The sequence below is a fragment of the Schistocerca piceifrons genome, chromosome 3, assembly GCF_021461385.2.
Source record: "Schistocerca piceifrons isolate TAMUIC-IGC-003096 chromosome 3, iqSchPice1.1, whole genome shotgun sequence".
Lineage (NCBI taxonomy): Eukaryota > Metazoa > Arthropoda > Insecta > Orthoptera > Acrididae > Schistocerca > Schistocerca piceifrons.
In genome coordinates, this window is record NC_060140.1 from 456,514,875 (window position 1) to 456,531,289 (window position 16,415).

Below are 16,415 nucleotides of genomic sequence, written 5' to 3' on the forward strand. Positions count from 1 at the left end.
CAATCTAGCTGAAATTTTTCCGTATCATCCGGTGTTTTACAAGTATACCTCCTCCTCTTGTGATTCTTGAACAGAGTCTTCGCTATTACCAGCAGAAACATATTACAGAACTCAATTAGTCATTCTCCCCTCTCATTGCGTGTCCCAATCCCATACTCTCCTATAACGTTTTCTTCTACTCCTTCCCCTATAACTGCATTTCAGTCCTTTGTGACTATTAGATTTTCATCTGCCTTTACGTAGTGTATTACCCTTTCAATATCCTCATATACTTTCTCTATACCTTCACCTTCAGTTTGCGACGTCGGCATGTATACTTGAACTCACGTTATTATCGCATTAAGAGCGTTGTCCTTAGCCAGGTAGTTGCCAAGCACGGCCATTTCACAATCACACATCTCAAGAATGGTTCAGTAACAATAGCCAAACTGCAATGGATGATTTCCTGAAGCTACCCACAAGTGTACAAGGTACATAAAAGCTCAGCCATCATACTAATGCTGCTGGGGATACAACACCTATACCAGGCTCATAAAGCAATACGAGAGCACGGATTCTGGCTGTTAACGACACGTTTAATGTGACAACCACCTGCATTCAACGTCAATGTGCACAAGGCGCGTGGCAGCACTAGCAGTGCTGGGTATCTAAAGCGTGTCCGGGAAAAACAGCGCAGTCGTTGTCGTAATGCGTAAACAGAGCGATTTATCTGACGTCTAAAAGGGAACAACCATTGGAGTTCGAGCCAAAGGTGGAAGTATTTCCGAAACGACTCAGTTTGTAATCTGTTCTTGTGTCGCCATGGTTACAGTACATCATGCCTGACAAACTGGCGCCATCGAAAGCCAGCGCTGATGCAACTGTGGTGAACCACGAGTCATAGATGACGGGGGTGAACAGCGGCTGAGGTTATATGTACAGGCGGGCAGATGTGCAACCGTTGAGCAACTGAACGCGCAGATCAACCGAGGGGCTGCTAACAGTGTCTCGTCAACGGCAATTCAGGAACGTTGCTGCGTATGGGTCTCCGCAGCAGGCTCCTGTTTCTGGCACCCATGCTTACTGCTGTTCATCGTCGACGAGGGCTGGAATTTGCACGCCAGTACAGCAACCATGCTCCATCGCACAGATAACCACCGGGTGTATGACGTGAAAAGTCGAAAAGCAAACACCCTGCAATCATCCTTGGAAGTGTCCAGGCTGGAGGAGGGAGCGTTATGATCTGGGGAATGTTGCTGTGGTGGCGTTCCTTTGGTGATCTCACCATTCTGGAAGGCACAATGGATCGACAAAAGTATGTTTCTATTTTTGAGGACCATGTGTACATCTACATGCAGTTTGTTTTGCCTTGGCATGATGGCGTCTATGTAACACCTACAGCGCCTCTCGGTGTTGAAAAAACAATAATATCTCCCAAATTAGCTCCCATCTGCTTAAAATATCAATTCACAAAATGACCCAAGTCCCTCCACAAGTAGTAATTACGAAAAATAAATTTTAAAAAAGCAAATAGAGGGAAATATCTAGTATAGAAAGCAAAAGAAAAGAAAAGGAAAATTTAATTATAAATTTTAAAACATGGGAAGGGGGAAAAACAGTAGAAAATATTAAAATATTAGTTATTCCAATACGTAAGAAAATCAATATTATAGTCATAGAACGTAGGTCTGGGACTACAAAGATAGTGTTTATTAAAGTATAAATAGCCATACGTTGTAATTACGATACTCCAGTCTCTAGTCTGTTCTAGTTCGGGAGTTATTTAGGACGTACAGCTTTAGAGCACATCAATTGGGACTTTATTAAACTGGGATCAAGAATAGATCGTGACGAGATTGTGTTTGAGGATTGTCAATTCAATACTTTAATTTGGACATTTATCAGATTACGTAAACGGGAAGGTAAATAGTAATCTCTTTGGCTTTAATGTCAATTCGTGTGAATATTTAAACGCTTTACTGAATTGAGAATTTTAACCGGATTCGGACTTTGAATTGTGATAGTGGGAAACTTTAACTTCACGCGACTAGTGATCATAGTTAATGACAGTTTGCGGATATTAAATAGAAATAACTTATTTACCGAAAGTGACAGGATATTATCTAACATCTCTGATGCTAGCGGGAATCGTACTTAGACATCTAGTCAAAGAACCTCTTTGAATGAGATCGTATGAGTGAACCTATTTATTAATCATTCTTGTCAATAAACTGAAGTTGTTAATTTGAAACATAATACAAGTCTTGAACATTAATTTAAATTAGATTAATAAACGTTAAGGTTACGTGATCTACGCCAAGAACAAACTAGCGATTCGTAACTAAAACAATTGAACGAAAGGTTAAAGTATCGTCGTCTGTAAACATTGGTAGTAAAGCTACTAAAGATTTTTTCTCTCAGAGTTGGGAAGACTATACGTGTATTGGCCCACATTTAACATCGGGTTTTAAAAGTAATCAAACTGATACTTAGCCGGGACAATATTAAATAAAAGTAAAACCCTTCAACGACAGTCAATGTGTAAAAAATAAAATCAAACTTTCACCTATTAGAGGAAAAAGCGAAAACAGAAAAAGGGCCGCTACATCTACCAGCAGGACGATGCAACGAGTCACACAGTTCGCAGTGTGCGTGCATGGTTCAAAGAGAATTAGAATGGGTTTACTTATTCCCCTGGGCACCAAATTCTCCGGATGTAACCCAATCGAGAATCTGTAGGGCCACCTCGATCGTGTTGTTCGCGCCATGGATCCTCAGCCGAGAAACCTAGCGCGGCTTGCCACTGCACTGGAGTCGGCATGGTTCCACATCCCTGACGGTACCTCCCGAATCCTCACTGACTCTCTAACTGTACGTGTCGCAGCAGTCCACGAAGCAAAATGTGGTTTTTCAGGCGTTTGATAGGTGACATCATTAATGTGACTGGACGACGTATAGTGTGGATTTTTACACAGTTTGAGCCTAATCAAAAATAATGTACAGGATTGAGTGCTTCTATTAGAGACCTTGCAGCATCACAACACCTACGTATGCAGCCACTGAAGCAGAACATCCCACCACAGCTTAATAGGACTCTCAAAGTATCTTCGTATTAGGGTAGTCTTATGTATCGGATTCTGCAGTCTTTCGTCTTATTCTATGAAAACATAGTAGAAAAAAATGGGCGGAAATATTCAATGTCAGTAACCTCCTAACTTGCATGTGTTCATAACAACTAAACACAACATCTGTATACGGTTCTTGTTCGTCTTTTGCATCTCAACAGAGAGATCAGATAGTCATAGATTTGCCGATCAGACAGGCTTTACGCCGAAGCTATTTTAGATTATTTATTGAAAGTAGATATTGAATCGTGATGCTAATTCTCAAGCGCTCTTCTGCTTGTTCCGGAAAGACGTTCCACACACTATAACGGCTCACAGTTCTCCAAGTAGGATTAGTACCATGTTTTAATGATATTGTAACACAATGAGCCTCGTAGCTCTCCGACTTTCAGTTGAAAAACAGTGACATTGTCACATTTCATCTCGCATTCTATTTGGCAAGACTGGCTGTCATAAATATTTATTATGCAACAACCAAAACTAGTGCCATCATTTAGAGGTACAAGGCTGCCTCTACCAAGCTACTATGACTTTCTAAAGACTTCTGTATGGAGCGATTCAGTCATTGCTTATAGTTGGGTACAAAGCAACATGATATTTCTGGAAAAATATTGTTGAGCTTCGAGTAACACAAATCACGTAACTCATAACCATCGCAGTGATTTCAAAAAATGGTTCAAATGGCTCTGAGAACTATGGGGCTTAACTTCTGAGGTCATCAGTCCCCTAGAACTTAGAACTACTTAAACCTAACTAACCTAAGGACGTCACACACATCCATGCCCAAGGCAGGATTCGAACCTGCGACCGTAGCGGTCGCGCAGTTTCAGACTGTAGCGCCTAGAATCGCTGGGCCACCCCGGCCGGCGCAGTGATTTCACTGCTCAAGTCCTGCAGATACACACTTTCGAGAGTGCCTCCTGCAAAGGAACTAACATCATATTCTGAATGCTGCGTAGAGCTCCATAACCCCATAAATGTTACTCATGTTGGCGTGGAATGTGTGTACCTCACTCCGTACTTCATACGTCTTGAGTTGTGCCTCGCCAAGTACTCACGATAGGCATCAAAAAACCCATTTTTGACATTACTAAATAACTTTACGTACACTGAAATGACAAAAAATCATGGGATACCACCTAATATCGGGTCAGATCTCCTTGTGCCCAGCGTATTGCAGCAACGCGACGTGGCATGGTCTCAACATGTCGTTGGAAGTTTCCTACAGAAATATTGAGCCATGTTTCCTCTATAACCGTCCACAATTGCGAAAGTATTGCCGGTGCAGGATTTTGTGCCTGAACTAATCTCTCGACTATATCCCACAAATGTTGGATGGGATTCATGGTGGGTCATCGGGGAGGCCAAATCATTCGCTTGAATAGCCCAGAATGTTCTTCAGACCAATCGCGAACAACTGCGGCCCCGTGACATGTCATCCATAAAAATTCCATCGTTGATGGGGAACATGAAGTCCATGAATGGCTGCAAATGGTCTCCAAGTAGCCGAACATAACCATTTACAGTCAATGATCGGTTCATATGGACCAGAGGTACCAGTCCATTCCTTGTAAACACAGGCCACATCATTATGAAGCAACCACCAGCCTGTACAGTGCCTTGTTGACAATTTGAGTCCATGGGTTCATGGGGTCTGCGTCACACTCGAGCCCTACCAGCAACTCCTACTAACTCTGACCAGCCCACGGTTTTCCAATCGTTTAGTGTCCAACCGGAGGTCACCACGGTCTAAGGGTGATCACGAATTAGATGAAGTTAAGGAGTTCTGCTACCTCGGCAGCAAAATAACCCATGACGGACACAGTAAGGAGGCCATAAAAACCAGACTAGCATAGGCAAAAAATGCATTTATGGCCTGCTAGTATGAAACATAGGTCTTAAATTAAGGAAGGAATTTCTGAGTTTGACATTTGGAACACAGCATTGTGCAGTAGTAAGACATGCACTCCGTCTTCAGGCCACAAGTGGCTCATGGGAACCATCCGACCACAGTGTCATCCTCAGCTGAGAGTGCGGATAGGAGGGGCGTGTGGTCAGCACACCGCTCTCCCGGTCGTCATGATGGTTTTCTTTGATCGGAGCCGGTACTATTCGGTCAGTAGCTCCTCAATTGGCATCACGAGGGTGAGTGCACCCCGAAAAATGGCAACAGCGCATGTCGGCCCGGATGGTCACCCATCCAAGTGCCGGACACGCCCGACAGCGCTTAACTTCAGAGATCTGACGGGAACCGATGTATCCACTGTGGCAAGGCCGTTGCCCACAGTAGTAAGACATGGAATTTGGGAAAATCGGAACAGAAGAGAGTAGAAGCATTTGAGACGTGGTGCTACAGAAGATTACTAAAATTTAGGTAGACCGATAATGTAAAGAATGGGGAGCTGCCCCTCAGAATTGTCGAGGAAGGGAATATGTGGAGAACACTGACACGAAGAAGGATGATAGGACATCTGTTAAGAAATAAGGAAAGGGCTTCCACTGTATTAGCAAATAATTGAGTAGATGAGTTGTAAGTGCTACTCAGAGACACAAAGGTTGGCACATGACAGGAATTCCTGGCGAGCAGCATCAAACAAGTCAGAAGATTGATGCCTCAAAAAAAGATCCAATCAATATGGTCACGAGCGCAGGAGTGGCGCTGCAGGCGATGTTGTGCTGTTAGCAAAGGAAAGGCACTCGCGTCGGTTGTCAGCTGCCTGACCATTAACGTCAAATTACGCGGCACTGTCCTACTGAATTCGTTCGTCGTATGCCCCACATAGATTTCTGCAATTATTTCACGCAGTGTTGTTTGTCTATTAGCACTGACGAAAATACGCAAATGCCGCTGCTCTCGGTCGTCAACTGAGGGCTACCTCTCAGTCAGTTAGTGGTACAGGAGAAAATATGAAATCTACCGCCTCGGATCTTAAGTCGCCGATAGATTTGTGGAAGTTGGTTCTCCAGAAATAGAAATTTACAAGAGTTTTCTGGATACGATAGGAAATGAAATACTACGGGTGCTTCGAAGTTCACATGAATTTACCTACAACAGCTAGATAGACTGAAGACTCGGGCATGTGGTTCTATTGCACAAGGATGTCCGTCCATGCCTCATATGGAAACAAATCGGTGTCGACCATATCCAGAAAGGCCAAACTGGTCTCCTGCAGATCAAGCTTGATAAAGATTTTGTCGACTTGTACACAGCCCTCTCCGTACAAATATAAAATTTTTGTTTGTAAAAAATCCTGAAGAGAATAACTGTGGTGTAAAAACTGTAATTGCTCGTCCCTACTGAAGGTCAAACACGCATCTCCGCGCACGAATTAGTGACATCTAAGACCAGTTTTGTATTGACGAGCTTTCTATAGACTGATTATTTTTTTCGTGAGCTCAACTTTTCAGATTGAGTAGTTTTTATGAGGTCCACTCAAGGAAAATGGCAGACTGTCAATGTTTTCCTGCAGCCATGACCATTTTCAGAGCTCATTCCTCTTCAGTGTAGTTGGTTGCGGCAGTGGTCACAGCCGAGCGGTTAATAGCATTACAGGTAATCTGACTTTACGTCACTCCTCGGCAGAGGAAATCAGCTTAACTGTCGGCGTGTGACGCCGTGGCTGCCACGAATAGAATGAGATAGCTGCACAACAGAGACGAACTAAAAGCTCAGCCCACGATCAATACCATTCTTATTTTTTAAATCATTATTTAGAGTGTTGTTACATTAACCGTCGTTTTTGCATTTGACAATAATTGGTTTTCCATTTTCCTGTAGCGCCTGTTGCCCCTAATAGCTTCTGACACATACAAAGATCTTTACAGTCTTTTATTTGTACAACACATTTGAAACAACTGCTATGTCCATCGTCGAATTAATTTGACCTGAACAGTCTTACAAATACTTAACATATCTATCCTCTCTTCCGTTATTAGCCACTGACTTCTTTCTTCGTTTATTTTGTGGAACAGATCTTTATTTCGTACTTTACCTATTTTCTTTCCTCTAACAGGGTGCATTATGAAATAGATCTTTATTACGTAATTTACCAATTTTCTTTCCTATAACATTGTGCATCATCCCTTTCCCACCACCTTCAGTTTCTCCTTTTTCTGTTTTGCCATTTTCCACATTGACCTCCCTACACTGCTGTGTTAAAAATGTCTTGTTTTCAACAGTTTTTTTACTGCTTTTCTGTCAATGTTTTGACTGCTGTAGCTATCTTCAGTTGAAGAAAACTTTTCTTTCCTCACCTAGGCCAGCCTTCTCATTCGGTTTCCGATACTATAACCACCTTAAGTATTTCTTCTATTGTATTTTCGTAGTCGTGATGCTAAGCAGGCTATTTTTGTTGGGCCTTTTGCATTCGATTTATTTATTCTCATTTTCTATTCATTTTTATCCTCAACCGTAATTCAGCGCTAAGCAGGATCTTTCTGTCAGTAGAAGTACTCCATCCTTTCATACGGAAGGGTTCTGTCCGCTGCGAAGCTTAGCATTTGTATAACTTCATCTTGCACTGTCTTTCCTGTCTTGCTCTTCTTTCTTGCATAGCTGCCTAGAATTGCACTTCTCAAAATATCTTTCCTGAAAGTGAACTAATTATCCTTGATTTCTGTGCTCGTTTGTTTTTTTGTTCCTTCGTTAAGTGATGAATAACATTTTCTCCTAAGCCGATGGTGTCTGTATAATACGGTAGATTTCCAAAGCAAGGAAAACATAGAAAGCAGATCAGCAGAGGCAAAGAGGGCATTTCTGTCCAGGATAAATTTTCCAGTATCGAGAATCTGGCTTAATCTGAAGAAGAAATATCTGAGAATGTATGTTTGGAGTACCGTGAATTATGGACTGCGGAAAAATCGGAAAAGAATAGAATCGAGATGTGGTGCTACAGAAGGATGTGAAAATTAGGTGGACTGATAAGTATTGAGGAGATCCTCCGAAGAATCGGCGAAGAAGGGATCATATTGGAAAACACTGACAAGAAGAAAGGACAGGATGCTGGGACGAGTGTTGAGACATCAGGAAATAACGTCCATGGTATTAGTGGGTGCTGAAGGGAGGACAGAAATTAAAGCACATTCAAGAACATAAGAACGTTGGGTATAAGTTCTTCTCTGAGATGAAGAGGCTAGCAACAGAGAGACATCCGTGGCGAACGGACTCGATGTCAGAAGGTTGTTGAATCAAGGAAAAAAATTCAAAACTATGTAGCTCATAAATACCTCTAGCGCTTTTCTTTTTTTTGTTTTTTTTTTGTTTTTTTGTTTTTTTAGTCTTCTGCGCAGCACCTCCTCATTCCTTACCTTATCAGTCCACCTAACTTCCAACGTTCGTTTGTTGCACCACATCTCAAAAGCTTCGATACTTTTCTTTTCCGGTTTTCCCACAGTCCGTGTTTCACTACGATACAATACTGTGCTTCCTCAAATGAAGGCCTATGTGTGATACTAGTAGACTTCTCTGGGCCAGGAATGCCCTTTTTGCCAGCACTAGTGTGATTTGATGTCCACCTTGCTCCGTCCGTCATTCGTTATTTTGATGTCTGGGAAGCAGAATTCCTTAACTTCATCTACTTCATGATCATCAATACTGATATTAATTTTCTCACTGTTCTCATTCATGCTGCTTCTCATTACTTTCGTCTTTCTTCGATTTACTCTCAGTCCATATTCTGCACTCATGAAAGCATTCATTCCATTCAGACGATGACGTAATTCATCTTTACTTTCACACAGGATAGCAATGTCGTCAGCGAGTCGTATCACTGATAACCTTTCATCCTGAATCTTTCTTTCATTTCCGTTACTGCTTCTTCGATGTACGGATTGAACAGCAGGGTCGAAAGAGTACATCCCTGTCTTACACCCTTCTTAATCTGAGCAGTTCGTTCTTGGTCAATCAGTCTTATTATTCCCTTTTGGCTGTTATACATATTGTACACTCCTGGAAATTGAAATAAGAACACCGTGAATTCATTGTCCCAGGAAGGGGAAACTTTATTGACACATTCCTGGGGTCAGATACATCACATGATCACACTGACAGAACCACAGGCACATAGACACAGGCAACAGAGAATGCACAATGTCGGCACTAGTACAGTGTATATCCACCTTTCGCAGCAATGCAGGCTGCTATTCTCCCATGGAGACGATCGTAGAGATGTTGGATGTAGTCCTGTGGAACGGCTTGCCATGCCATTTCCACCTGGCGCCTCAGTTGGACCAGCGTTCGTGCTGGACGTGCAGACCGCGTGAGACGACGCTTCATCCAGTCCCAAACATGCTCAATGGGGGACAGATCCGGAGATCTTGCTGGCCAGGGTAGTTCACTTACACCTTCTAGAGCACGTTGGGTGGCACGGGATACATGCGGACGTGCATTGTCCTGTTGGAACAGCAAGTTCCCTTGCCAGTCTAGGAATGGTAGAACGATGGGTTCGATGACGGTTTGGATGTACCGTGCACTATTCAGTGTCCCCTCGACGATCACCAGTGGTGTACGGCCAGTGTAGGAGATCGCTCCCCACACCATGATGCCGGGTGTTGGCCCTGTGTGCCTCGGTCGTATGCAGTCCTGATTGTGGCGCTCACCTGCACGGCGCCAAACACGCATACGACCATCATTGGCACCAAGGCAGAAGCGACTCTCATCGCTGAAGACGACACGTCTCCATCCATTCGTCCCTCCATTCACGCCTGTCGTGACACCACTGGAGGCGGGCTGCACGATGTTGGGGCGTGAGCGGAAGACGGCCTAACGGTGTGCGGGACCGTAGCCCAGCTTCATGGAGACGATTGCGAATGGTCCTCACCGATACCCCAGGAGCAACAGTGTCCCTAATTTGCTGGGAAGTGGCGGTGCGGTCCCCTACGGCACTGCGTAGGATCGTACGGTCTTGGCGTGCATCCGTGCGTCGCTGCGGTCCGGTCCCAGGTCGACGGGCACGTGCACCTTCCGCCGACCACTGGCGACAACATCGATGTACTGTGGAGACCTCACGCCCCACGTGTTGAGCAACTCGGCGGTACGTCCACCCGGCCTCCCGCATGCCCACTATGCGCCCTCGCTCAAAGTCCGTCAACTGCACATACGGTTCACGTCCACGCTGTCGCGGCATGCTACCAGTGTTAAAGACTGCGATGGAGCTCCGTATGCCACGGCAAACTGGCTGACACTGACGGCGGCGGTGCACAAATGCTGCGCAGCTAGCGCCATTCGACGGCCAACACCGCGGTTCCTGGTGTGTCCGCTGTGCCGTGCGTGTGATCATTGCTTGTACAGCCCTCTCGCAGTGTCCGGAGCAAGTATGGTGGGTCTGACACACCGGTGTCAATGTGTTCTTTTTTCCATTTCCAGGAGTGTATATTACTCGTCTATCCTTATAGCTTACCCATATTTTTCTCAGAATTTCCCACATCTTTTTCCGGGTCGACAAATCCTATGATTGCGTTTTGATTTTTGTTTAGTCTTGCTTCCATTATCAACCGCAACGTCAGAATTGCCTCTCTGGTGTTTTTACCTTTCCTCAAGCCAAACTGATCGTAATTTAGCCTATCCTCTATTTTCTTTTCCATTCTTCTGTAAATTATTCTTGTAAGCAACTTGGATGCATGAGCTGTTAAGTTGGTTATGCGATAATTCTCGCAATTGTCAGCTCATGCAGTCTTCGGAATTGCGCGGATTGTATTTTTCCGGAAGTCATATGGTATGTCGCCAGACTCATACATTCTGCACACCAACATGTTCGTTTTGTTGTCACTTTCCCCAGTGTGCAAATTCTGATGGAATTTTTTCTGCCCCTTCTGCCTTATTTAATCCTAATTTTATCATGTATTTCACAGCTTCAAACGTGCCTCTTGAATGAAGTGACATGTATGTAAACGATGGAGAAAAGAGTGTATGCTGGAGCTAAAAATTTATGAACGCTTTTATTGGATTATGTGGAATATGCATTTCCCCTCATTCAAGGGAAAAAATAAATCATGCGTTAAGGCAAATTACACCTGGTGATGGACCCACAGGGTCCGAAGTGCATCTTGTACTTAATAAAATACGGAAAGTTGTGACTGAAGGCGTTTTGTAACATGCCTCCAGTGATCCCAAATCGGTCACAGCTCTTTTAAATTCTGATTCTAATACTGGATACCCTATCTCTTCCAAATCGATTCCTGTTTCTTCTTCTATCACATCAAGAATATCTTCCTCCCCCCCCCCCCCCACCCCCATGGTGGCCTTCAATGTACTCTTTCCACCTATCTACTATCTCCTGTGCATTTAGCAGTGGAATTCTCCGAACGCTGTTTTGCCTTTCCTATATGCTGAGTCAGTCCTTCCGCAATCGTCTCGATTTCTTCACATTTTTCATGCAGTCATTTTGTCTTAGCTTCCCTGCACTTTTCATTTATTTCATTCCTCAGTTACTTGTAGTTCTGTATTCCTGTATTTCCCTGAACATTTTTGTACTTCCTTCTTTCATCGATCAACTGAAGTTTTTCTTCTGTTACTCGCGGTTTCTTTGCAGTTACCGTCTTTGCACTTATGTTTTTCTTTTCAGTTTCTATGATTGGAGATTCGTTATGAATAGGAAGATAAGACGCAGACCCTGTCACTGTGAACAGTTCAGAGAATGGTTGTTCTCATCAGAAACGATAGCAAACCAACACCGACAACGATAGTTCAGATACATACGCTAACCTCGCAAGCTCAAGATGAAGGGATAGAGAATATATAAGGATAATGAACAGATAATTCAGTACATAAAGGGAGATGAAAATCTAATAGTCATGGTGGACTGGAGTGATGTCGTGGGGAAGGAGCAGAAGGAATGGTTGCGCATGAGTGGGGGAGGAGAAAGACTACTTGAGTTCTGCAATAAATTTCGGCTAGTAATATGGAATACTCTGTTCAAGAATCACAACAAGAGGAGGACACTTGGAAAAGGCTGGCAATATTAGATTACATCATGGTCGAGCAGAGATTCCGAAATCAGATGCTGGGTTCTAAGGCGTACCGAGGAGAAGATATAGACTCAGATCGCAGTGTAATAGTGAGGAAGAGTAGGCTGAAGTTAAAGAGACTAGACAGGAAGAATCAATGTGCAAAAACTGGAATACGGAAGTACTAAGGAATGAAGGGATATGCTAAGGATATTGTGCTAAGGAATGGCTCGCTAGGCAGTTCAGTTGAAGGGGAATGGACAAATCCAAACAGGACAATCACATAAGTTGTAGAGAAAAACATAGGTACAAAATAAATAAGTACGAGGAAACCATGCGTACCAGAAAAGGCACTTTAGTTGATCTACGAAAGAAGCAAGATCTAAAAAGTTCAGGGAAATTCAGGAATACAGAAATACAAGTCGATGAGGAATGAAATAAATAGAAAGTGCAGGGAAGCTAAGACGAAATGGCTGCATGAAAAATGTGAAAAATCGGAAAAGAAATGATTTTGAGAAGGACATACAGCAAAGCCGAAACAACCTTCAGTGAAATTAAAAGCAAGAGTGATAACATTAAGAGAGCAAAGGGAATAACGCTGTTAACTGCAAAGCAGAGAGCGAATAGTGAGGAAGAGTACATTGAAGACCGCAGTGAGGGGGAAGATTTTTCTTACGTGACAGGGGAAGGAACAGGAATCGATTTAGAGAAGATAGAGGTTCCAGTATTTGAATCAGAATTTAAAACAGCTTTGGAGGACTTAAGATGAAATAGATCACATTCCATCAGAATTTCTAAAATCATTGGGGGAAGTGGCAACAAAATGACTAGTCACGTTGGAGTGTAGAATGTATGAGTCTGGCGACATACCATCTGACTTCCGGAAAATATCATCCATGCAATTCCGAAAACTGCAAGAGGTGACAAACGCGAGCATTATCGCACCATCAGCGTAAGAGCTCATGCATCCATGTTGATACGAGAATAACATACACGGTGGTCCATTGATCGTGACCGGGCCAAATATATCACGAAATAAGCATCAAACGAAAAAACTACAAAGAATGAAACTTGTCTAGCTGCAAGGGGGAAACCAGATAGCGCTATGGTTGACCCGCTAGATGGCACTGCCACAGGTCAGACGGATAACAACTGCGTTTTTTTAAATAGGAACCCTCATTTTTTGTTACATAATTCGTGTAGTACGTAATGAAATATAAATGGTTTATTTGGACCACTTTTTTCGTTTTGTGATAGATGGCGCTGTAATAGTCACAAACATATGGCTCACAATTTTAGACGAACAGTTGGTAACAAGTAGCTTTTTTAAATTAAAATACAGAATGTAGGTACGTCTGAACATTTTATTTCGGTTGTTAGCCGGCCGGAGTGGCCGTGCGGTACTAAGCGCTTCAGTTTCGAACCGCGTGACCGCTACGGTCACAGGTTCGAATCCTGCCTCGGGCATGGATGTGTGTGATGTCCTTAGGTTAGTTAGGTTTAAATAGTTCTAAGTTATAGGGGACTGATGACCTCCGATGTTAGGTCCCATAGTGCTCAGAGACATTTGAACCATTTTTTTTTTCGGTTGTTCCAATGTGACACATGTACCTTTGTGAACTCATCTTTTCTGAGAACGCATTCTGTTACAGCGTGATTACTTGTAAATACCACATTAATGCAATAAATGCTCAAAATGATGTCCGTCAACCTCAATGCATTTGGCAATACGTGCAACGACATTTCTCTCAGCAGCGAGTAGTTCGCCTTCCGTAATGTTATTACATGCATTGAAAATGCGCTGACGCATGTTGTCAGGTGTTGTCGGTGGATCACGATAGCAAATATCCTTCAACGTTCCCCACAGCAAGAAATCCGGGGACGTCAGATCCGATGAACGTGAGGGTCATGGTATGGTGCTTCGACGACCAATCCACCTGTCATGATATATGCTATTCAATACCGCTTCAACCGCACGCGAGCTGTGTGCCGGACATCCATCATGTTGGAAGTACATCGCCATTCTGTCATGCAGTGAACATCTTGTAGTAACATCGGTAGAACATTACTTAGGAAATCAGCATACATTGCACCATTTAGATTGCCATCGATAAAATGGGGGCCAATTATCCATCCTCCCACAATGCCGCACCATACATTAACCCGCCAAGCTCGCTGATGTTCCACTTGTCGCAGCCATCGTTGATTTTCCGTTGCCCAATAGTGCATATTATGCCGGTTTACGTTACCGCTGTTGGTGAATGACGCTTCGTCGCTAAATAGAACGCGTGCAAAAAATCTGTCATCGTCCCGTAATTTCTCTTGTGCCCAGTGGCAGAACTGTACACGACGTTCAAAGTCGTCGCCATGCAATTCCTGGTGCATAGAAATATGGTACGGGTGCAATCGATGTTGATCTAGCATTCTCAACACCGACATTTTTGAGATTCCCGATTCTCGCGCAATTTGTCTGCTACTGATGTGCGGATTAGCCGCGACAGCAGCTAAAACACCTACTTGGGCATAATCATTTGTTGCATGTCATGGTTGACGTTTCACATGTGGCTGAACACTTCCTGTTTCCTTAAATAACGTAACTATCCGGCGAACGGTCCGAACACTTGGATGATGTCGTCCAGGATACCGACCAGCAAACATAGCATACGCCCGTTGGGCATTTTGATCACAATAGACATACGTCAACACGATATCGACCTTTTCCGCAACCGGTAAACGGTCCATTTTAACACGGGTAATGTATCACGAAGCAAATACCGACCGCACTGGCGGAATGTTACGTTATACCACGTACTTATACGTTTGTGACTATTACAGCGCCATATATCACAAAGCGAAAAAAGTGGCCCAACTAAAACATTCATAATTTTTTACGTACTACACGAATATGTAATAAAAATAGGGGGTTCTTATTTTTAAAAAAACGCAATAGATATCCGTTTGACCTATGGCAGCGGCATCTAGCGAGCCAACCATAGCGCCATCTGGTTTCCCCCTTCAAAATAGACGAGTTTCCTTCTTTGTAGGATTTCGTTTGATGCTTATTTGCTGAGATATTTGGCCCGGTCAGTATCAATGGACCACCCTGTATACAAGAATGGAGAAAGAAAATTGAAGATGTGTTAGATGACGATCAGTTTGGCTTTAGAAAAGGTAAAGGCACCAGAGAGGCAAGTCTGACGTTGTGGTTGATAAACGACACGTTCGTAGGATTTGTCGGCCTGGGAAAAGCGTTCGACAATGTAAAGGGTAGAAGATTAGGGGTAAGACATCGGGAGAGACGGATAATATGTGCAACAGCCAAGAGCGAATAATACGGCTGGACGAAGTAACGAATTGTGCGGACTAAAAAGGGAGTAAGACAGGTATGTAGACTTTCGCCCCTACTGCTCAATCTGTACATCGAAGGTGCAATGACGGAAATAAAAGTAAGGTTTAGGAGGGGATTAAATTTCAAGGTGAAAGGATACCAGTGATACGACTCGGTGACGTCATTGGTATCCTGAGTGAAAGCGAAGAAGAATTACTTGATGTGCTGAATGAAATGAACACTCTAATGCGAACAGGAAATAGATTGAGAAGACGATCACGAAGCAGATGAATTCTACTACCTAGGCAGCAAAATAACCAATGACTGGCGGAGCAAGGATGACGTCAAAAGCAGACTAGCACTGGCAAAAAGGGCATTCCTCGCCAAGAGGATTTACTAGTGTCATACATAGGCTTCGATCTGTGAAAGAAATTTCTGAGAATGTACGTTTCGAGCACAACATTGTGTGGTAGTGAAACATGGGCAGTGGGAAAACCGAGACAGAAAAGAATCGAAGAATTTGTGATGTGGTGCTACGGAAGAAGGTTGAAAATTAGGTGGACTGATAACGTAAGGGATGATGAGGTTCCCCGGAAAATGGCTGACAACATGAATAACATTTTTTTCTTTCTTTCCTTGAGTCATCAGTCTTCCGTCTTGTTTGATGCGGCCCGCCACGAATTCCTCTCCTGTGTCAACCCTTCCATCTCAATGAATAATATACATACTGTAAAAGAAAATTTATAAGTTGGCTTTAGAAATAGTAAAGGCACTAGTGATGCATTGCAGAGGTTACACTTGGCAATGGAAACGAGACACTCGCAATGGATTTGTTGATCTAGAAAAAGCGTTCGACTGTGTGAAATTAAGTAAGATGTTCTAAGTTCTCATAACGATGGATGTGAACTATAGGTAAAGACGGGTTATCACTAGACACACTGACGGGAAGCAGATCGAAACATCAAGAAGTAATTAATGCTTAGTAATGAAATTTCGGGAATACGTTTGTCTAGGTATCATATTAACTGATTAGCATTGTA

At 43.3% G+C, this 16,415-nt stretch overlaps 1 pseudogene; it reads right to left on the reverse strand.

Moving 5' to 3' along the window:
* Positions 1-5,268: 5,268 nt before the first annotated feature.
* On the reverse strand, positions 5,269-5,386 carry LOC124790241 (annotated as a pseudogene).
* Positions 5,387-16,415: the final 11,029 nt, after the last annotated feature.